Source organism: Propithecus coquereli, unplaced genomic scaffold (genome assembly GCF_000956105.1).
Source record: "Propithecus coquereli isolate 6110/MARCELLA unplaced genomic scaffold, Pcoq_1.0 Scaffold140, whole genome shotgun sequence".
Lineage (NCBI taxonomy): Eukaryota > Metazoa > Chordata > Mammalia > Primates > Indriidae > Propithecus > Propithecus coquereli.
The window spans coordinates 1,348,282-1,373,356 of NW_012138303.1; the positions used below are offsets into that span (position 1 = coordinate 1,348,282).

The window sequence follows — 25,075 nt, forward strand, 5'->3', positions numbered from 1 at the left end:
AAATGTTCAGCCTGGGGAAGAGAAGGTAAAGGGGTAAAAAATCATGGTCTTCAACCGAGTGGCCTTTTTGCAGAAGAGCAATGGGTTTTTTCTACGCTGTGTCCAAAGGGAGGCCTTAGACAGATCGGGGGGAAGTTTTGCTGAGGCAGATTCAGTTCATCATGAGAAAAAAAAACAGCCTGTTTAATATATATAATAGCCTAGCAGCCTTTTTTTGTCGTTGTTAAATAATAATTACCTTGAAGGTTTCTTTAAGAAAGAAAAATTTATGATTCTGTGATCTTCCTACCTATTTCTAGAAGTACTTAGGCAATATTTAGATAACATTAGCCAGCCCTGTAGCAGTTGTTGTAGCGGTAGGTCCTTTATACATGAAAAGGCCAAAAGGGGCTGACTACTTGTAGCAAAAATTGGATCCCTTATGAATCTGTAATTCTAAAATTGTGCATGTCATCTCTTTCAGATACCTCCAATACAAACTGATGGGCTTTGCTTAGAATAAAGAAAAATGCAAATGAATATAATAAATGTTTGATTTATGAACGTCTAGAATACAATTTTTTAGAAACTAAGTTCTAGTTCCTTATGGAATATCTACTGGATCTATCTGTCTGGAAACAGACTTCCCTTCTGCTTTCATTAAACCATCTAGATCCATCCTACCAACAATGTATAGCGAGTGGCCAGATGTCCATGCGGGATGGACTAATGTGTCTGCTCTACTCTACAGCGTCATTCTCACTAGGAAGGAAGAAACTGTTAATTAATTTCATATGACTTTTATTTCCAACAACACCCCTTTGTCCAACTAAGATCAGATTAGTAGCTTTCAAACAACCAAACCAGCAGGAGTTTGGAGCCAAAAGATGTAATTTGTGAACGCCATTCCACCTTATCATTTCTCTAAGCCTCAGATCTGCCACCTATAAGAAGAGGAGAGATCAGTACGTATACTAAGAACCTACTTCATGGGGTTGTTACAAAGATCAAATGAGAACATAAACATTAGTGGAAACCTACAGTGCTGCTCACAGGTGAGTGGGTGTTTTCTGGGTAAGTTTAGAAAAGAACTGCAAAATATAAGATAATAACAAATTTTGTCTCCTAATTACTTAGATAACAGTTAAATGAATACAACCTGATTTTACTTTTCGTTAAGAAAGAATTCAGATATTAGGTCTCAGATCCAATGATCTTGGATTTTTTGTCGTTGCTGTTGACAATCTGATGATCTCAGACTGTGACTGCATACACGAAAAGTCCAAAAGGGGCTGCACACTTATGGCAAAAGGCCAGAGAATTGTACACACACTGTCCCATCACCTATTTTCAAAGGAGCGTTTCCACTGCATCATAATTACACTGAGGTTCCCGAGTCCTGACAGCACCACCCCCCACAGCAGCCATCTACCTCTGCAGTGTCCACAGCAGCAGACTGTGTCCACAGCAGTAGACTGTCTCATTAATGGTCTGAGTCCTTCCAAAGTGAAAACAAACAAACAGAAAGTGCAAACAGAGTTTGGCAAGAGTTTGGTAGTCCTCCACCTCCTCCTCAACATCTCCTGCCTGGTGATCATTCATCAACTAAATAAAAAGGCATCATCCCACTAGCCCAGCCTAGGAAACAAATTATTTGCTGTAGTTAATTAAGAGTGTGAAAACCTATGTGACCTTTATGGGGAGGATGAGTAGTGGGAGGAAAATCTAAGGATGGATTTCATATTTATTGGCAAGCCCATTTCTAAAAACGTTGGTCTTGATTCAAGAAGATACATGTAGAATCTGAATTTAGTTTTTTCTCCCTCTGCCTATGTGAGGACAGTTTCCTTACCATTTATGTGATTTTGTTCCAGGCTCAGATAAATCTAAATTAAAGTAACCTTAGAGTTCTTCCTCCTTCCACCACCAGACAGGTCTCCTCTGGAGCTTGGAATGCGTCTGATTAACGGATGCCCTCAGAGGAAAAAAAGAAAAGTTGTCCATAAAACTACCCTGCAACCTGGGGACAGGAGAGGGGTTTGTGGAAAGGGTACCCTTAAGTTTGGTCTCCTTAGCACTGTTAGGGAGCAGAGAACTTTCTGACAACAAAATCTAACACAGGAGAGCATCTTCTTCCTTAAGAAAGAGTTATTTTGCTGGGATAATTATTAGTGTTTATGTTGGCTAATGAAAACCAACAGATTACAAAACGTAGCTTAAATCATTACAGGGATGGGGGCAGCTTCCCCCTTCAGGGGCTGTAGCAGCTGAATGACTGGTTCTCAAGATTTTTCACTCAGGCCCAGCCACCAGCTCATGTTCTCAACCACTCACGTGAAGAGGGGCCAACAGCTTTGCTCATCAAAAATGCAATTTCCCACACACAGAGGGCAACAGCACAAAACTATTTTCTTTCATTGCCAAATGAATTGTGTTTGGTAATCTGAAAGCATCATAAATTATAGAGACACAGACCCGAGAAGGATTACGCCTTTTATGCTGGCTGTAATGCTCAGAGAGCACTGTGTGTGTACGAATGGGGCCGGCTGCTGCTGGGTGCGCAAAGAAAGAACGCAGAGCCCAGTTGAACGTATGATACGACGTGCAGCTCTGCCTTTTTGATTCCCCTACCTGTTCCACCAAAGGATCTTCTTATCCTATACAAACACATGAATTTGCATACAGTAAATAATTTCATTAGATAACCCCCTTTCACTTTTACCTCCTCTGTCCAGGAACCAACAATGGTTCCCCACTACCAGCCATGATAAGCCTGAAATTCTGCCTTGAGTGCAAGGCACCACGTGGAATTGGAAAGAGCTCCAATTACACAGATGTGGGTGTGCACGCCATCACGCACATTTTCTTTAAAATGGAGCCAATACTACTAAATAGGGTTTTAAGAGAATTAAGTGATAAAATACATGTGAACGTCCCACTTTAAATTCCCTTTGTCTACGGCCATACCACCCTGAACATGGCCGATCCCATCTGATCTCCAAAGCTAAGCAACGTTGGGTCTGGTTAGTACTTGGACAGGAGACTGGGTGCCATAGCCTTTTAAAAAAATTAATTAAATTATATAAATAAATTCCCTTTGCCTCCTCTCCATAATCTGTCCCTACTGATCCTACCTCACTCCATTACTACTCTAACCCAAATCCTGCATAAGAGGGAAGCCAACCTCCTCATTGTCACCCACTTCCCTTGCCAATTTGCTTGCTCAGTGCTGGTTACTGTCCCTCTTACTACTGCCTGAGCCCCACTCTGCATACACTAGGATTTCTATACATCCAGCCTGCCTCATTTCCTCACCCCATCCCCACCTCCTCTCCATGAAGCCCAGCCTTATCATCACGAACCCCAAACCACTAGTTTTGTCTCTGATATGTCACTGTACTTTTAATCCATGCCATGTGATCATCAACTTCACTAAACATTATCATCTGCAATTAATGTATTTTAGCCTTTTCTTCCAAACACTGGAAACTCCTCTAAGGCAGAGATCAGTTCTTACACTTTTCTTGTGCCCCCAGTAGCACCTTCAAAATTGTAAGTGGTGCAAAAAAAGGCACTTTGTAAACCGTAAAGCGATATATGCATGGAAGGCACTCTTACTTGTCATAAACCATGAAGACTTGGCTATAAGTCATGTTGAGACCTTACCATTACCTTCCCATTGGGAAAGGAGCAGAAACTAGGCCAAGAATCCAAATGGGTGTGACAGTGATCAGATGAGCCTGACACAAGAGTGTTACGCAAAACTAAAAAAAAACATTCAGACAGTCATTGCTTTGGGTAGAGTGGACCATGTTGGCCAGCATGTCCATTTAAAAGCAGACCTCAGCCCCTAGCATAAGGGTCAGGGTCTAAGCTTTGGTACAAGGAACTCTCAACAGCGAGGGAGTGAATCAGGTCAGGATCTTTGAAGAAAACAGCAACAACAATGCTAATGTATATTAAGCAAGATGATGAACTAGCCTCAACTTCACTTAGCTATCAAGTTGGGAGGAGGGACAGGCTTTGAACCCAGGCAATCCTATTCCAGGATCTGAAACACTTCATTTATAATTCATTTTAAGACTTCGCATCTGAGCCAAAAAAGCCCTTGACTATCAACTCCACACCCAAGGCAGCCAACCTCCAGGTCTTGAGATTTTGTAGCCTCCTTTCCTTAGAAACCGTCTTGCTTCAGTCTGGTCCTCTAGTCTTCACCTACATACACAATCCTAACTCTTGGCCTTGCCCTCTTGGTTTGACACTTTGGCCTACCTGGATTTCATTTGAATTTCATTGGTGAACGTTGGCTCACCCTCAGTTCCGACCTCTGTTGGTCTGGAGCCAGCTCTAGTCTACTTCTATTACACAAACCCAGCATGTTAAGGGGTCTGCTTGTTTAGGAGAGGATCTGAAAACTGAAGGAATTGAAAGTAGAAGCCCAGGCGTGTGGGCTGGACAAACGTGCCATGGTTATGCGAACACTTCAGGAGCCCATGGAGCCCCTGGTTTATCCCAGGCAATTCAAAGACTAACCTGTAGCAGCACAAAGAAGGCAAAATGCCTCCTTTTCCTTCTTGCTCTCCTCCATGCAGTGAGCCACTTCAATCCAGCTCTCTTCTATCAGGGTGAGCTCAAGAACTGGGGTGAGGGGACTGAGACTGCAAACTGCACAAGTTCGTGCCAAATGTAAACAGCACAGCCCTATCAGCAGGGAATGGTGTGTGTGTGTGGGTGGGGGATTCCTGGTGAAGGAAGGAGGTGAGAGGTTATAAGACTCAAACTGCAGGAGTGGAGGGGCCCTGGTATACAGATCGCACAGAACCCGGGCTTACACAAAACCTCTAAAACCACGTCTGATGAAATATGGAAAGTTCAATTCCAGTCTCCACCATGATCTGCTTAAAAGTTTTCATCCGAGCCAGTGTGGTGGGATATGGCACCTTACAGTCAGATAGGGGTCTGAGTCATGGTCCTGGAGTTCATTCATAACGATATGAGTAATCCCAGTCAAAGGATCTTGCAGCCACAAGAGCAGAACATGGAAGGATTCCTTATAACAGTAAGAAGCAGGGTATGTCAGAAGAGTTCCTGATGCCCCTTCCGGATGAGAAATGTCCCCACTCACTCAGCCAGCTCTTGTCTGGCTGGCTCAGCCTGGGTGGCACTGGGCAAGGGTGGTGGCTGGATCAGGAAGACCGCGGCCTCCCCCAAGGAGGAGCTAGGAAGATAAAGACTGATGATCACTATTATTATCAATACTTCTTAAGTGAATGGTAAAAAAAGAAATCTCTTCTTCAACGTCAAGGGTTGTATGCCATAGGTAGAATAAAGACTTAGAAGGGAATCTATATTTCTATTCCATTTCCATGAATGGAATGGTTTTACGTTTTTCCCACCAAAACTCCTGGGGAAGAGATCTGCTCACATCATCTATCAGCCCAGGACCGGGAATTAAAGACTTGGATTATTGTCTTGGCTCTGCCATCTACCAGCTCCGTGACATTAGACAAACCATTCTAGACCTCCAAACCTCAGTTTCCTTATTTTAAAATGGTGTTAATCGTATTTCCCTTGCCAATCTCCTAGGTTTGTTTTGAGGATCAAATAGCGATATTGAGGTGAAAGCATTTGGTAAACCATAAAGCACCACGCCGAAGGAACGAGTTGTTTTCATAGGTACCGTGAAACCACAGCATCACTCCATCAAGTCTAAAGGTCCTTTCAGCAACTGGATCCAGACTTTGATGTATTTCTTCATTTCTTCCAATTTGTTAGTCTTGGTAGTTTTGCTCCCTTAAAGCTGTGGCACACTGGGTGGTTTCTAAATTTTGGCAGCATTTGTAAAATTTCTGCCTATTTAGTTGACATCAAGTTCTCAGTGGTACTTAGTGGTTCAGAATTAATTGCTCCACCACAGAATTATCCAGGACATTCCAGGCCCATTTGCAGTTTTCTCAGGACTCTTTGACTCCTAGCTTTCAGTCCGAGGCCACAGGCTGTCTCTCAAACTAAAAAATGGATTTTGGTGGCAATTACCAAAAAGCAGATCTAGCATCCCAACTTAGCAAAGCAATGGTAACCTTGGCAGAGCAGAGAAAATTAGAGAGCAAGGGAAGAAAACTAACTATCAGCATAGCTAAGCCAAAGAATCAACTAGATTTGTGCAGAAAACAAAAAGATACTATGACTCCTTGGTCTACAGTCAACTCCTCCTCCTTCCTTGTCCATGTGTAAGTCATGACCCCAGTGTTACGAGACTTGATGCCACAAAAGGGAATCTGCTTCTAGAAATAAGCTTCTTGGGGACAGAAAAAACAGTATCATCTCCTGTGAAATTAGGAAGACACAACCATAATGAACTCAGGGAGCAGAGACATGGAGGCCGACCAGGGACAGATGGCAAAAAGGCAAACAAACCCTGACATCTGATGAAAGGTCAACGGGACAGGGAAACTAGCTCGTGGTAGAAACTACCTGTACCCGTGTCTTCTTTTCAACCCAGAGTCACTTCATCTCTGTGCCCCAGTTTCCCAATGTGTGAAGCACCAACAGTTATTCGCAGCCCCCCTCTGTACTTTCCCTACAAGTTATGTATGAATTATGCTTTTGTAGCAGAGGACAAAAGCCTCCTCCAGAGACCATGCAAACTACGATACAAGTCTGCCCTCTGCCCCCTAGTGGCCGGGTGCGGCATGTGCTGAGAGATCAGTGGGGAATCACCACGTTCCCAGAAAAAGGTCCACCCCGTTGGAAAGTCTAGGGTTAAAAGAAATATCTTCTTTACTAAATTTACAGTGTCAAAATATAAGGAGATTCATAGGAGTTAAGTGTCTCATGGCAACTTAAAAATGTCAGTAACTTTCCAGAAGAAAAATAAAATGTCAGAGAGGTTGCAAAAGTAGAAAGAGGCTTGGACTTGGAGTACAAGTTGTGCTCCCCTTTGGGAGACATCTAGGTTCTGGGCATTCCCAGCCCCACCCTGCCCCTTTGGGGAGAGCACTGGTTACTTCTTTCAATCTTACGTTACCGTAGGTGACCAACATTTCAGTGACTAATCTTCTAAGAAAATCCCTTAACTGTGCTATGCTTTCTTTTTTTTCTTCTTTTCAGCCTTAATATAAAATAAGTCATGCACTAGGATTCTTTTCACAGCATTTATACGTCTGGTAGTATGTATGTATTGTACAAATTTGCTTGGGCACAAATAGGTTTGCTGGAATTCCTCAAAGAAGGACCCATATAAAAACGCAGAATTGTATTACAAACACATACACACCCACATCGGAGTGAGCTCAGTGTTTTGGTGTTGCCTCTTTCACTCAAGTACAATTGTGCCTTTAAGGTAGAGAGGGAACTTAGAGAATAAAAGAAGAAAGAAAAAAAGAAAGGAAGGAAGAAAAGGGTGACATTTTATCCCTGCCTTTGAAGTGGCTGCATATTTACCGGATGAATTCTGAAAGGACAAATTATAGGTAGTCCAAAAACCAAAGACAATGTGACTAAGGACGCTCCCCAGAGAAGAACAAAAACAGAAATCTATGTGCCTATGTGTGTATACACATTTGTGAATAATCAGACGTACACACAAGATGCAAAGGCACGCCAGTGCACGTTTATGTGATGTACAGACGTGTTCACATAGATGAAGCAAATATCTTTTTATAAATGCAATTGAGCAAGTACAAGAATGCCAATCAGCTGCAGCTTAAGAAGAAAGAGGAGAAAATCCTATGGAAATTATTAATACTCCAAGAACCTCTAAGACTCAACCTGAATGCAGACACTTAAGCTCTCAGCTTTGCCATTAAAGCCGGGGCCTAAATTATTGATCTCTTGCCTTTATCAGCATAACAGTCACGTCTCAGTATCGAGATCTAAGTACACTGCGGTCCCTCTGCTGCAGCCACTGAAATAATTAGGAGAAATTCTCATTAAAAGAGAGTGAAAGGTTCAGAGACAGAGGCAGACCAAAGGGTCTGGAAGGGTGTTGAATGTCTTCCACAGGGTCGAGAGATTACTGGGATCAAATCCCCGAGCAGCACCCACTGACGACAGCTTATCAAAGGGAAAAAGTACAAACAATACACACATGTGGTGGCCCTCTCTGGTGTGTTTACACCCGTGAGCATCTATGCAGAGACACACACATACCGCAGAGAAATTGCTATCCACGACTGTTCACACAGAGAGATGGGAGGGAGGGCTGGGCTGTGTACGTGGTGTGTCAAAGGAGGAATAAAAGAGAACAAGAAAAAAAATACAAAGAAAGAAAGAAAAACAACCAGAGTAAGAAAAATGCATGAAAAATAAATAAAAAGAAACAAATTAATAATGAAGAATCCACCGTGGACTCTCTCGATTTAATTTATTCATTCTTTGAAAGTACAAGAGGGTCTAGGGAAGAAAGGGGAGGTAAGGCATATGGGCGAGCAGGCACTTGCTGATGAGCTCCCAGTTGGGCTGGCAGAGATACCAGGATAATATATACCACTGACTCAGACACCCACACTCACACAAAATCTTCATTCCGAAGGCACGCTGGCTTGCTATTGATTCGAATGCAGATTTAACTGGCTTCTCTTACCCTCCCCAGTCACTTACAAAAAAAAAAAAAAATCAGCCTTTCACACATGTTCCCAGAAATGGCCCAGACGTATGGGGAGAGAGCAAAGGACAGAGAACAGCCTTTCAGAAATCGTCCTGGCAGAGGGAGAGGGTTACGACAGGGGAAATTAAAGACGAAGCCGGCGGTAAGGCAGTGCAGGGCAAGGGCGAGGATGGACAGAAGCCTCTCGCCCAGCCCGGGCAGGCACCGGCGCCGGCCGGCGGGCGCAGCACCGCACGCACGTACACACCAAGTCTGCCCGTATTTAATGTCAGCGTGCGGTAATTTAAAAGAAAAATTCCATCTCACATGGCTAATCAGAATTGTGAGAGAGACTATTACCGCAAACATTGGAAACATCTGAAATTGATTATTTTTACTTCATTTCGTTAATGAAATCCTCCAGCCACCAAGAACTAGCCCTAGATGAATTTCTACATGATGAAAAGAAAAACAAATAAACAAACAAAAAACCAAGAGTAACTTCTCCGACTTGAAAAAGAAGGCTATCTTCGTACTTGAAAAATACATATATACGCACACATATATATTGTGATTTCTGCCGGTGTGCAATAATTGAGTCGAGCTGAGGTCTGCTCCCACCATTTTGTGAGAGTGGAGATATTAGCATGGACCTCACATCCCATAAGCAGGACCACATCATTAAATGTCTTGGGCTGGTGCACGGTGAAGAGAAATGCGGGATGTCACTGGCTGATAGGGAAGAAGACTGGATGTTATTTATTAGGGAACACTTACCAGAAACTGCATTTTCTCCATTTGCATTAGACACAGCACGGCTGCCTTTGCAAAGTGCACACAGGCGCGTGGACACAGGCAGAAAGAGAACACTCCTTCTGATCCTCCCCCCACGCTTTGTTCACTGTCCCCTCAATCTTAATGGCATCGGGGCCTCGGTTTACATGACACCTTGCCCTATCACTCCCTTTTTCCTCTCCCTGCTGTTCCCAGTACTCCATTTTTCTGCCCCAGAGTTGCTTTGTGGCTCTAAAAGTCCCTTTCTCTCCCTTGGTCTCACGGTCTTGATACACTCAGCATCAAATGCTCCCTTGCCCGCTCCCCAGTCTTCCTTTCAAAGCTGACCCGCGTGCCTCCAGTCTGCTGGCTATTGAGATGTCAGAATGCCTGCAAGGAAAGGCCACAGCGGCAGTGCCTATAGGTGGATTTCCCCTAAATTCATAAATTATAGAAGTCACACCGGGTGGAGGACAGGGGGATGGCTGACATACATATTTTTTAATGAGAGTAAGGGGAAAACTGAGCTAAGGCTTCCAGGGGAAGTGCCGAAATTTCCCACCAGGGGATTCTCCTGGAAAGGGATTGTGTGTGGAAGCACTAATTGCCAAATCCTTGGCCTCCAGGTTCCTCCCAGCACTTCTTCGGCTGGGCAGTCATCAAAACAACCTGGAAATTTGCTTTAAAGATGCAAGCCTCGGGCCATCAGCTGTAAGAGGCCCTGGACCTTACAAGGGAAAAAAACCAAATGCCTTTTCCGCCTCCTGGGCTCAGGTGCGGTCACTTGAGGGCAGAGTGCCACTTCTGACTCTGCCCACCACTTATGTACTCTCACACTCCTGTAGCAGCCAGACGTGCAGGAGGAAATGTTGCAAGCTCCTAGTCAAATCTCCATAAACGCTGTCAGCTTTGGAACTGGGAGAAGAGGAAAGGGCTTGTAGAAGCCCACACCATGAGCGTCCATGGCAACTCATCAGGAAGATATAACAATCAGAAATACACATGCACCCAACATCAGAGCACCTAAATATACAAAACGAATATTAACAGAGCTAAAGGGAGAAAAAGACAGCAGCACAACAAGGCCAGGAGACATCATGAGGGTCCACGAAAAGCTCCCAAATGGGCACATACAGAGCAAAACCCAATTGGGTAGCAGGAAGTACTGGAAGGCTGTGAACATGTGTTTGGGGTTGAGGATAGAGCAGTGAATTCCCTAGGAGTGCAGGGATTTGTTGCATGAACCCAGGAAAGGGAAACAGGGTGGGCTCAGAGACGGAAGGGCAGAGAGGCAGTGTCATACAGTCCAGAAAATTCAACTTCTGGAGAGAACTACCGGGAGCTAGAACTCAACCCATGTTTGAGACTACTTCCAGGAAGTAGAAGGGAAAGGAAGAGAATGGGATTTCAGCAAAACAAGTTTCGCTCACCTGCAATGCCCATATCTGCTAGGAGAGCCTGCCCCCATCCCATGTCCTCTGTGCATTTATTAGGGGGCACCCCTTATCCCAATCCCTTGCTCCCGACTCCCTAATATAGCAGGCTTCTCCCCCACGTAAACGAAGTGGCCGAGTGTAATTATGCAGAAAGCACCACTGGAGCTATATCAATAAGACAGACGTCTGTTGTATCATTCTCTCTCAGTAAGGCATTTCTTCTCCCCAATTGCTCATATAGAATCATAGCCTAATAGCATCCCATTAACATAATTGCCAACACAACTAGTGTTCCGTGTCTCAGAGCCATTTACTTACTTTACCATAAAGAATACCAAAACAGCCCTAAAATCACAAAGAGGAGGGAAGAAGAGGGGTGGGTGATGGGGGAGGCAAAAGGAAAATGTTACCCCCTTTATATTCCCTTTCCTCCCCAGAGTGGGGCTCCAAGATGATAAACACAGGAGTGCCTCTCTCATCTGCGGGAATCGTAACACAGAGCCTTCCTACCAGACTCCCAAGCAGACGTGTGCTAAAATCTAAACGGATTCTGCCAGGCGAAATGAAATTCCCATTATTTTTAATTAATCCTTAATTAAAATATATTACTCCGCAGATTCCGCAAATCTCTCTTAATATGCAAATGTGGCCCATTCAAGGATATTTACATATCATTAATTAAAACGGCACATTCTTTCAGTCTAACAAGCTGAGGGGCTGTGGCTGCTGCCACATTGGCGCGAGGAGCCGGTCCTGGCAGTGCCAAGCTCATCTGATAAAAAGATGTCAAGTGTTGGCTGTGCCTGGGGAAGGTGAGGCGAAGGGGGAAGAGTACGTTATACTTTGACACTCTCGAGCACGAGGGCTTCAAATATTAGCTTGGGGTTGCAGCCAAGTGATTTTGGCAGGGCTCGGAGGCTCCCTGTTATCTACACCTATCTAAAGATCACCTCAGTGGGTCTTGGCTGGGAGACCAGGCGTTTCTCACTCGGGCGATCGCAAGTCATGGAGGGGGCGGGCTGGGTGGAGGAAGATGCCAGCGTGTCAGAGAACAGAAGGATTTGGACACACTTGTCCAACTTTCGCTACAGAAGTGAAGTCTGAGCCTCAAAGTCAAACCACCTCCCCAAATCAAGGTTTGGTGGGGAAACGTGAAACATAATATACCCATCCCTTTACCAATTGCTTAGGTTAACAAAAAAGGTCTTCCTTGGAAAAAAAAGAGCCTCTTGGCTGGGGACTTTGTGCTCTATCTCACAGAGTCCTGAAAAGACAAGTTCAGGACCAGGTAGCAAAGGGTTGATTGTCGACAACAGATGATAGGAGGATGGTGATGACTAGTTCCTGATCAAAGCATAAAGGAGGAGTTCACCTAGGAAAAGCAGGTAGAAATGGACATCCATCACTCTGTTTCCATAGACAAGCCCTATCAATCAGGGAGGGATCTGCAACCAGCGCTCCACCCACTCTGGGGGGTGGGAGAAGGGGTGGCCATTTGTGTAGAGCCAGAAGGACAGCCTGCTGGCCTCCTGTACTTCACTATCCAGACCACCTGAGGCTAGGACAGGGTAGGAAACAATAATACAGGGAGTACAAACTGCATTTACAATAGACCTTGTTGTCCTGAAGACCTCCGGGAATCCCCACATCTGAGAATCTCACTCAACAAGATGCAGCTGGTAACTAGCTGGGCTCTCTCACTGGCTAAATGACTCACCACTGCACAGTATTTGAAATGTGTGCCTCAGCAAAATTACAGCTCATTACATGCCAGGGACATTTGAGGCCATTTTTTAATAGTTGAAACCAAGACTATCAAATGTTTGAATGCCAATGGTCTACCGTGCTTAATATGAAACTACTTATCAAATTATGACAGGGGCCTTGTCCATATGATGTCTTGAGGCTGAATCAACTATCCAGTGACCATACGTCCTCTGCTTCTCTGTAGTTCCACCAGGGTTGGAGTTATTGCTCTGCCAATATTTTCTTTTTCAGATTATAAACTTCTACAAGCCAAGGACCTTAGCTAAAAAGGTCCTTGCATTGCTTTTCACTTAGCTCACTGCCATGCAAAGACAGAAACTAAATACACACACAGTGGAAGATCAAGATGAGATCAGAGGCTGGGCGTGGTGGCTCACGCCTGTAATCCTAGCACTCTGGGAGGCCGAGGAGGGTGGATCGCTCAAGGTCAGGAGTTCGAGACCAGCCTGAGCAAGAGCAAGACCCCGTCTCTACTAAAAACAGAAAGAAATTATCTGGACAACTAAATATATATATAAATATTTATATAGAAAAAATTAGCCAAGCATGGTGGCGCGTGCCTATAGTCCCAGCTACCCGGGAGGCTGAGGCAGTAGGATCACTTGAGCCCAGGAGTTGGAGGTTGCTGTGAGCTAGGCTGAAGCCATGGCACTCTAGCCCGGGCAACAGAGTGAGACTCTGTCTCAAAAAAAATAAAAAAGATGAGATCAGTAAGAAAAGGGAAGGTCACAAGTCCAAGGTTCACGAAGAGGGAGCAGCTGGCCTGGAAAAGCTTTCAGAAGCAGTGTCAGTCTGGGTGGGGAAAGCAATGAAGTTTTCAAAGTCATTAACCAGAGTGAGCAGAACCATCCCAAGACAGACATGATGTCAGGCTCTACTTTCAGGGTGTAGCTTGGTGCTTAAGCAAAAATCCAGGTTCAAATCTCAGCTCTACCCAGGACAAACTGTGTGACGAAGACTGGTTCCATAAAATCTCTTAACCTCAGTCTATTCATCGGAGCAAAAGGAAATCAATGCCTTCCGTAAAGAGTTCTGTGAGGATTAGGTGAGATAACCTAATAAGAACCTCAGCACATAATCAAGACTCAATAGAAGGTAGCAATTATTAAATTATTATTCATTGCTACTACTTTTCCTTTTTGCAAGTGGCTTAGTCTCTGAAATCCCTCCCAATTTTAAAATTCAGTTACTCTCAGGAATCCTCTTCTTCCCTTCCCTCATTGTCCACATTTGCTCCAGCTCCTCTCCTGGGCCTATACGCATTATTTACTGATATTCTTGGAAACGAATATAGGGACACTGCCGTTACTAGAATAGCAATAACAAAAGCCCCACAGTTCTACGAGTTTATCAAGCTACAGAATATCTGCTCCATCAGCCAGAATCTGTTATCAGGCTTCTCAGAGCAGCTATCATTATTTCATTTTTCTTTCTCAGACTAATCTGAGAAACGAACACGCTAGTACATTATAACAACATAAGCATTAGCTAAATACACCACTGAACCTTTGAAATCTAAGGCATATGCATATACAAAGGCATCAATAAGAATAATGATAATCATGGCCTTAAGCCTCCTGGAAGCATTTATAATGTGTCCACTGAATGTAGCAATGAACAGGGCTTCCTTTCTTTCCATACAGCTTTTGAGGCTTTGGGGAAGAAGAGCTGAGACGCTACATGGCAGTTGAGAAATCCTCAGGAGAGAGCACTAAGTTGGACAGACACCCCAAGAGTATGGCAAATGGGGACATCCTCTGGGAGGTGAGGGATTCATGGGAATAGTGATGGGTACCCAGGAGTCACATTCCGTATCTCCTCAACTCCATCTCATCTCATGTGCCATTCCCTGCTGGAGCTGCCCAAGTTGAGAATCCCATAACCTAGGATTTTATGGCTGCCTAACATCTTTGAGACGTTACAATTTTGATAATTCCCCACATTATGAGTCCCTCCTTCCCAAGGTCAAGGCAGCAAACCTAAAATCCCAGACTCCCTTGCCACTAGGTAGAGGCAGGTAAAATGGGTTCCACCAATCTGATGAAGCCTCACAAGACTTGGACCCTGAAGAGCAGCAGGTGAATTCAGGGAACTTGATCTTTTGACAACCATGATGATGAGTCATGTGGTTCTTTAGGGGTGGAAGTCGCCCCATCACTGGCATCAGGTCCTGAGTGTCATGGCTTCAGCGGCAGGGGCACAGGTGTGTCCAGTGGAGAAACTCCCACAGTGCAGCTGGGTGCTGCAGACACGGGCTGTCAGGCCCTCGAGACATTCTATGAGCTAACCAGTGTCCCAAGTATTTTTTAATCCAAAGTCTTTTAATACGTTTTTGTTCTGCTTAAAGTAGCCTGAGTGGATTATATTTCGTGCAACTAAAATTCCTGACCAATCCAGCTATACTGCCAATGTTTGGAGATCATTTAGACAAGAATCTTACAGCTGAACTACTTACAGCATTCATTAAAGGATTCAAACTGCACTGAGGAAGGCTCACAGTCCTCCCCTTCCCCCTCTTACAAAAGGTCTTTTTCCTAAGATCCTACAACACAGATTGCAAGTTTGTGCCATCATGAAGCTCCAGAATGATGGAGAGTGATGTCAGGACCCGCCACTCATGGCAGGGATTCAACCCAAGCCAAAAGCCTTAATACATGTGCAGGTTGAGATCGTGGCCGGCGTTGGTGCTGTCACTACCAATTATCAAAGGCAGCATGGACACCTGACTGGAAAGACAGCCACCAACTAAAAAACTCCCTCATCTTACAGAGGAACACGCAGAACCTCGAAAGGTCAAGACACTTAGACAAGGTCCCCAGCTGGTTAATATCAGATCGTAATGAGAAGGAAAGACTTCCTTACGTGAAGATGAGGGAAGAGTAGACTTTCTAAACTCCATGACCTCAGTTAGTCCATTTCAGTCGAGACATCATCTGTGTCCTTCTCTTTGACGTACAGCCACCTCCCTTGGTTATGTGGATTTATATTAGGTAACATATTCACCGCACGCAAAGGGCTGCTTAGCTGCTCAGTCTCTGAGAGACAATGCAGCCTTTTTACTCTTTCGGGATTTACCTGTCACAAATGGGGAGACTGTCTGTCTGAAACCCCTTGACAAAATAATCAGGTACCGTTGAGCAGGTGCTTGGATTCCCACCCAGAGGACCATCCTCTCTAACTGTCTTCAATGCTTGGCTTCTGGGAAGAGTAATTAACTCAAACAACCGTCAGATGAGTCACAGCTGTACTATGAAAGTTGGCCTAGGGTTCACCCCACACTTACCTGGCAATTGATATTTCACTTAAGGCGCCAACACACTTCACCATGCTTTGCTAATGTAATTATTTGCATAGGACTATGATGGATAGGATATCATACCAAGAGCAATACATTGAGGAGCACTCAAAAAGTGTTTGATGATCTCATAAATGTTTTAATTGTGATGACAGACAGGTGCAATCATCTCATTAAATGTAAGTATCTTTGATATAGCTTTACTTTTAAAGAACACACAGCGTGTCGATGATAAGTATCTTTACACTCAGGGCCTAGATCAGGCAGGCTGCAGGCCAGAGCACATAATGTTGAATAGGTTCCACATTGCATGAACGGTAATGTATCATTATACCAGATCACGTTTTATCCATAGGGAGAAGTGCCCCACTAAGATACCCTGTAGTCTCACCAAACCTCAAGATAAAAGATGGAAGGAAAGAAGGACGGAAGGAAGGAAGGAAGGCTGGCTTACAAGGCTGTGGCTTCTGGGAAACTATCTGAAAGTTACAAAGCTAACCAGGACATATGTTCACAACTTGTACTGATAGTAGCACCAATGTATTTCTACAATATCACAGTCAATTTAAAAACATTTGTGCTTTAGAGATGTAGTTCTTCCTGGGAATACTCACAATAATAAAAGAATAAGGGAGGAAGATATTTCTAGTTTAGGAGAAAGAAAAACTATTTCTGATCAAAGTTCTGCACATTAACCACCAACTACCAAAAGAAAATAAATACACATACATGTTCACATGCATATAATAACACAGAATGGTAAACCTTCACAGCACAAGGAGACGATGAAGAAGAAAGAGTGATCACAAGAACCAAGCAACCAAGCTCCAGGCAACTGTGGAACAGACCAGCGCAGCTTGGGTGTGGAACAAAGGCATCCCACTACCACCGGGCTGGGCAAGAGGCCCCGATCCAGGGAATGCTCACAGTCCAGTCCCAAATCCTACAGGGGATCCCACGGGTCCAGGGAGGCTTCAGGCTTGTCTGGAATAAGCTGAAGATGCCTCCGCTGACCCTGAGCCATCCTGAATGACACTAGATCATCACAACTGTGGGAACTTAGAGCTGGCCGAGTATCGGCGACAGCACAAAGACGCACCAGGGCTTCCCATGGCTTCGAGACATTCTGTGAAAGTCCTATAAACTCTGCCTAAACCCTGTCTCCTAGAAGCCCTAAAGTCTGATTGGCCTGAAATTTCCAAAAACAAACTAAGGAGGTATTTAAAAGAACGCTCTTCAAGTCTGGGAGGAACCGACTTGATAGATTTGGAGAGCATTCAAGAAGAAAACATTCAGACAATGGATGCTCTCCATGGATGTGTATTTTTAAGTCTTCAGTTTTTCTTTTTTTTTCTTTTTTACTCTATAACCAACCTATCTATTCCTGCTTGAAAATATAAAATAAAAATAAAAGCTGGCACTACTTTTTCTGAATTTCCAATCAAGTGATAATGCCTATATATACATTAACTAGTACCAAAAATAAAATTACAAAGGTCAATATAAGAAACTGGCTTACTGTGAAATTGCTGGTGACTCCTGGGCCACACTGAGGACACACAGGCCCAGGGCTTTCCGTGAGGATGCGGAGGTCTCTTTGACATGAACCATGATAATGTTATCCTCGTGCTAGATGGGATGTCCTTCAGACACATCCCTGGGAGAGGGGGCTCTGCTGGATTCATTCGCAGATGCTCAAAACATCGGCACTCCTCTTCTTTCCCATGACTACAGACGCTGAAGAAGTAAAGGATAAGGGAATGGCTGCAGGGGTACAATTTCTAAAGAATTCACAGTCCAATGAGGAAGAGTTTTGGTAGACACAGAGAAAAACAGAGCAGAGATTTTCTCCTCCTGGCTGCTTCCAACCTGTGTTGACTTAAATAAAGTGAACAGACACAACAACAAACCACGTGTTTGCCTCCAAATGTGATCAGCTGTTTTGATGTAGCAATTATCTGGTTGCCCTCCCCCATCAGAATAGTGTAGATATTAATCAAGGTGCTTGGCCCCCCAGGTAAAGTAGGCAACTTAGTGCTGAACAGAATTGGGGAGGAGTATATGAATCTTAGAAAGAGAATTGGTAGTATCAACAGCTGATGTGTTCCTTATTTGTAGGCACAGACCACAGTCTGTATTATTGTTAGAATGCAGATGAAATACTACACTAAAAAAAAAAAATCATTCTATGTTTGGTTTTCTAAGCTCAATGACTAGCAAATGCACCGAAGAACTGTAGTCAAGGATAATGTACGTAAAAGCAGCACTGCTTTGTTAACCAAGAAAAGAAAGCAATGGCAGCAGGCATCAACACAACCACTAAGTGCAACCTCTAGACAAAACCACTTCCTTCTTCCTCTGATGATGTTGCTGCAACTGACTTTGGTTTTATCTGGCTGATAGGGTGACAAAGAGCAGCAAGTTAATATAAAGGAAATTTATGTAAGGGTACAGATCCTACACTTTATCTCAAGAGATCCCTAAAGTCTCCTTGATCTTTCGCCAATCTTACCATGCAGGTGTTTTGGGTCTCCGCACTGCCATGTCAGCTGCAGCTGAGACTCCTCAGCCTCCCAGCAGCTGCTTTTCAAGCTCAAGGTAAGTTCCCCAAAGCTCCAGGCCCCAGCATGTCCCATGCAGGAAGGTCCCCAAAGGGCTCCATTCAAAGCCCAAACCTGTATTTCAGGTTTAGACAACATTCCCTTATATTTCAAAGCCAGGTGCAATCCTTCCTCAGTTTGCTTAAACCTTATTCCCTACCAGAAATATTTCGCTCACTTAGAAAACCTTGTCCTTACCATCATCTACCCTGAAGAAAACTACCCCCAGCCCCCTCTTCCTTTTCCTTTGGGAAGCAGTTTCTGAGACAGCATTTGATCCTCCCCTAACTTCTTCTACCAGTCAAGGTTTTTGGTTGTAAACCATAGAGATGGACTCTGGCTCACCTACCCAGGCAAGGAATTTGTTGGAAAGATAGGCAGTGCCTCACAGAGTCAACAGGATACCTGGAGAATCAAACTCAGAAAAATAAGCACAGACAGCTGAGAACACAGCCAAGGCACTGCCAGAAGAAGTCTGTTAGGAGACAGACCTCGGCACTGCTGGCACTGGGGACTCAACCCCGCCATTGCCACCATCCTCGATTCTCTGCTTCCTCTGAAGCATCTGTAAAATCCTGTCTTTCTGCTTATCTCCCTCAAAACTCAAGGCTGGGGATATACGTATTTCTAACTGGCCAAATGCTAAGTGCTCATGCCCAAGCTGCCAGGGAGAGGGGAGAAGGGAGAATGTACGCAAGGGAGGCAGGCTCTGAGCTGGCCAACCCGCACCGCAATGCAGGAGTCCCCTCCACATGGCAAGACGATGCCCTTCCAGACTTAACTCCTACCTCCTAGTACAAATCCCGACTTCCCTTTAGTCACTCAAAGAACCCCACTCGGTTCAGCTTTTTTAATACACAGCACATGTTTGGTACTATATAAGGTGGTTTGAGGATACAAGGGAAATACATCCTCCATATCTTCTTCTCAGAGAACTCAGGCATTAATATAAAGGGAGGAGAGTTACACTCCCAAGAAGGAGGTGGTAGAAAAATGCATGTTGCATGCTTAAAACTTAAAAAGATAAGATCTGTGGATGCCCTTGACTTGCCCCTACTCATGGGTTTAGGATGCAGAATTCCTAATGGCATTTCACCCCTTTCCAGCTCCGATGTTGTGAATCAGTGCGTATCTTCAAATCTGGGCATGTGCCCGGGACATGATTTCTAAGCTTGAAACAACAAATCTAATTCCCAACATTTCGGGAAGGGAATATTTCCTCTCTGTGTCCATGGCACCTTGTTCATAGCAGAGAAAAGGGTGGTGAAGGAACCAGCCCTTTCCAAGTGCCTCCTACCCACCAGGCACTGTGCTCCATGGTTGACACGCGTGATTGCCATGGGTTCTCCTCGCAGTCTTAGTGAGGCGACGGGACAGGGAAGGACTCTGGAAATCATGAAGTCTGAAATCGAACCCCAGCTCTGCCATTTAATAACTGTGTTGACCGAGGCAAGTTACTCAACTTCTCTGTTATTTGTTTCCTCAGCTATAAATGGGGATGATAAAAGCCTCCATTTCAGAGGATTGTAATGAATAATAAAATAGATAATATATGTAAAGTTATTTTAACAGTGGCTGGCATGTATGCATTCAATAAATATTGGCTATTATTATTAATATTATAAATAGCTATTAAAATCCCCATTTTACAGATTAATAATCTGAGGTTTGGAGAGGTCAAATAGCCCACCCAAGGTCATAAAGCTTGACCTTATAGGTAGATACGCAGCAGAACTGGAACGCCAAACTTGGGTTTGACTCTAAAAACCAATGTCACTTCCATGACACTGTGCTGTGTGTATACTTACATACTGTCAATCAAACACACTCAGAAACATCAAGCTGCCGTCCAGAGAAAAAGCTGTAGTTCCTTTTGATGCTGAGGAACTGTCGTGGCAATTATCCACATTAATAGATCTCTAGTATTTTATCTCTAGTAATTATCTGTACTTATTTTGGTCATTCTTCGAAAGGCAAAAATTGCAATTGCCAGAAACCCTTATGACCACATCAGATAAAAGGCAGTTTTCAACTGGTTGATTTCTATGCCAAGCTGATGAGAACCTTTGAAAATGATGGCATTCGCTTTATTGGTGTTTGGGTCACTTTACAATTGAACTAAATCATGGCTGTAGGATTATAGCAGGTAGTAAGATGGATTTGGCTTGTTTTCTCCCAGTTCTCCTTCTTTTTGTTCTTCCTTTTTTCTTTCTTATTCATTATTTGCAAAATAACCACAACTTCTGAATGCCATTGTGGCTTAAGAGAGAAAGGGTCCGACTTTTGAATTTCAGGTCTCCCCATCCACCACCTACCTGCCACCCATCACTCTTGCTCCCCCTCTCCCCTAGAATCTGCCTCACAGTGGGACATAAATGCCTGCAGCCATGACCAGAGGTGCCTTAGCGTAAGGCCATCCCCCAAATCACCGCAATGAAGGGATGGCAGGCCACAGAGTAGCCAGGACACCAGGAGTTACTTTAACTCTGGGGCTATCTGCCCATCACCTTTCTTTCCCGCACAGCAAGCAGCTTGCACAGGCTTAAACCACAGTGGTCGATAAAGCCACACAGATCAGGTGGAGTAAATGAAAGGCAGTAAGACAGCAAATCTAACTCAGGTAGGAAAAAGAGCAATTCCTTCCTCAACCACCCTCTCAAAGTAAAAGTGGGGTTCCCTTCTACTTCAGCAGACTCTCAAAAACAGGCACACTTAGATCAACTCGTGTTAAACAAGAAGTCTCCATATCTTAGAACCGAGTTGTTACTAGCATCTCGTTTGAATTTTCAAGTCTTATTTCTGCCCTGTTGGAACAGATATCGTGAAATATATCTGCTAGAATGTGAAATTATTGTTTCATTTCTAAGACCGAAGTAAATATTACTTAACACGTTGTACAAGCATTTACTGTTACTTTGATTTTATTGCTTCGATTAATCCAGTTTTAATGCATCATGATAATATGAGGTTTGGTTTACCATATTATTATTGCCTACTGTCGAGATAAACGTCTCCCAATTACATGACAGACAGCAGATGTCCCCACCTTCCGAATAGATACCAGTGTATGATGCATCTCCTAAGTCCTAAAAATGTTTAACTAGAGCACTTGGAAATACCCTAGTCACTGAGATAATTGCCCTACTCTGGTCCCTCGATCACCACATCCGAAGTTTGTCTCTTGGAGCCAACTACTCTTTTATCATCTCTACATTCCTGTTATTTTTCTACTCTGTGGAAAACAGTACTAATAACTCCATGGTTTTGTTTTGTCAAACAGCAAATTCTACCCTTATTTGGACTGGAACCTCTTATCTTAGTATTATTGCATTAGTCAAATACCCCCCATAGAAAAAAATTTTTTTTTTAAAACAGGCCTAGTAACATACATATAATCCACAGTGAACCCACTTATAAACTCACATTTTGGATCACCAGTTGATGAAAAAATCTTACCATCTATGTTGGGTACAGTATGATAGTATAATATATGTCACATATAATAAAGAATATAATAATACCATAATATACCATTTATATAACATTAGGATACCAGCAGAAGAACTGATCACAAACCTCATAAACAATTAGTCATATTATAAGAATTTCTTGTATATTGTAGCATTTTATTGTCCCTTATACTTCTATTTCGTATGAAGGTTTTTTTTCCTGCATTTCCTCTGTGTCCATCACTCAATCTTAAATTGACACAACAAATCCTCCAGTGGCATCAAACAGCATGCTATGTTTTAGCCAAATTCCAGACAGTTTTCTCCTAATAATTTGTCTAAGATGAAGGAAATAGATGTGCTGTGGTTCTATACAGATTTGGGAGGCTAATTAGTTTGGAAATGCTATAAAGAAGTATTTTTCATGATTTAATTTTAGGGAAGTGAAAATGCTCAGCATTACCAGTATGTTGATCCAAACTAACTCAGATGAGGTGGATTCTGTTATTATTTTAATTTTGTGACTTTGCAAAATATGGATTAAATTTATTGGAACAGATTCTATAGACATATATAGCTAGGACAAAAATTTCTAAGAGATGTGCTAAATATTTGCCTTCTCAATTACTGTTTTCTGTTTTTTTTTATTTCAGCATATTACAGGGGTACAAATGTTTAGGTTACATATATTGCCTTTGCCCTGCCTGAGTCAGAGCTTCAAGCGTGTCCATCCCCCAGACGGTGTGCACAGCATCCATTAGGTGTGAATATACCCATCCCCTCCTCCCCTCTCACACCTGTCCAACACCAGATGAATGTTACTACTATATGTGCACATAAGTGTTGATCAATTAATACCAATTTGATCATGAGTACATGTGGTGCTTGTTTTTCCATTCTTGTGATATTTCACCTAGTAGAATGGGTTCCAGCCCTATCCAGGATAATACAGAAGTACTAGATCACCATTTTATTTTGTGGCTGAGTAGAACTCCATGGTATACACATACCACATTTTATTAATCCACTCATGTATTGACAGGCACTTGGGTTGTTTTCGCATCTTTGCAATTGTGAATTGTTCTGCTATAAACATTCAAGTGCAGATGTCTTTTTTACAGAATGCTTTTTTTCCCTTTGGGTAGATGCCCAGTAATGGGATTGCTGGATCAAATGGTAGTTCTACTTGTAGCTCTTTGAGGTATCTCCATATTACTTTCCACAGAAAAGATCTCCGATTCTATTAACTATGCAGGTATAACTGAGAATTGATCAGGACATAAATGCTTTTGCTATTATCCATATTTGCCCCAGCTACCTGACCAGAGTTATATAATTATATATGTATTAGTCTAATATTTACATAACATTTCTTACCATTGAGTAGCTATCTCAATAGATCCTAGGAGTTATTCATTATATTAAGCAGCCCAATTTCTGGTCAATTAATCAGATGAGAGTGTCTTATTTTGACTCTCTTTAAAAAAATAATTTCTATAAATTTAAGAATGTACCATGTTGATTCTCCACCTGCTGTTGAAGGCTAATTATATATGATCTCCAACTGTTAAAGTGTTATGGTGAATAGCTACATTCCCTCTTGTTCCATATATCTACTGACCCCAAAGGCAGCCATGGCCTCGTTTGTCACACAAAATCTTCAAGTCCTTATAACATATTAGACTATAACAATTGTAGTAGTTTCATTGTAAAACCAACATATCCATGCCTTGTAAGATCTCATTCACTAAGATTTAGGGCAGCTACATCACATAACTGCATACAGTGCTTTACAAATCTAAAGCCCAGTGCAAACAAACACACAAAACAAAAACAGATGATCCCGTCAAGGAGGTCAACTAGAGTTCCAGACAAGCAAACAAACACTAGGTCATCACAAGAAGGGAATTCACTGATCATTATCAGAAATAGTCATATTGTCTTGATTGTCTCAATAGGGCAACACTGGAAGTAACTCATCCTTAGGAGATTAAGAGTTGTCACAACATGAGGAAGGGAAGTAAGGGGGGAAAAAACTACCATTTGGTGCAGTGGACACTATTCAGGTGATGGTACACCAAAAACCCAGACATCACCAGATACAATTCATCCATGTAACCGAAAACCATTAAATCTAATAAAAACTTAAAATTTTTAAAAATAAAAATGAGGGGTCACAACAGCCATGTACATCAATGTTGCATTCAAGACTGGACTTTTCTACTTCCAAAGCCAGACCACACTCCCACAGCGGGGTAGGAGAAGACAGATGCTCAGAAAAGATGTCAGAGACCGGGGGAGGGGATACGCTGAATTAATGAATAACTCTTTCAGCTAATTTCCATAAAACTGGTTCCTCCCCAAGTTATCCCATCAGGGATGCCGTCCCTGGACCGAGCAGGCCACGCTAGGGCCCCTTCTTCCATTTCCTATCACACCTGTGCTTTTCTCTGTGATAATACAGATCACACAGCCTCTCCCAACTGTAAGCTTCTGGGGCCAGGGGCTGACTTATCTATTTCTTACATCCAGTTCAATCAATGGTACTGAATGAAGAGATGCTTAAGATTTGGTTAACTACCGATAGGCCTTAAAATGCTACATAACTGAATTTCTAAGTTTACGTGTGTGAGGGGGGAGAAAGTAGGACTGGATTAATGAGGTACCGTGACAAAATCCACCTCTCAGATCATTCTCTCCCCATTTTGATTCTGTACAAAGTACAAACATCATCAGGAAAAGTTTTAAAAAGAAGATAAGAATTTAAATTCCAGTGTTCCTCACTTCACTTGTCCCCATCTTTCAAAAACTTTCTGATCCTGCTCCTATTCTAATGTCCTCAGCATGGCTGAAGCAGGGGGGTTAATGAAAAAGACCATCAGTGAGAGGATAATAACGTAGTAAGTTTCAAAATCAATGAAACTTGAGGATTGATGTGTTTCCATGATGTCAACTCTAAGCAGAGCACCAAGGACTGGACCTCTTTTCTGTCAATACAAATGGCAATTCTAAGGGACCCTGGAAACACATGTAGGCATACACACAAACACAAACACACACCTACACAAATACACGCCCCATACACACACACACACACACACACACACACACACACATACTACCCTCTTGATTCAAGGTAAAAGCACTGGGTTATAAGTCAGGGAACCTATACTTTCTTGCTATTCTAA

At 43.1% G+C, this 25,075-nt stretch overlaps 1 protein-coding gene across 2 annotated transcripts in view; it reads right to left on the bottom strand.

Moving 5' to 3' along the window:
- PBX1 (pre-B-cell leukemia homeobox 1) overlaps positions 1 to 25,075 on the bottom strand; it is a 291,506-nt gene that overhangs the window by 180,423 nt on the left and 86,008 nt on the right. The gene's annotated exons all lie outside the window — the stretch shown is intronic.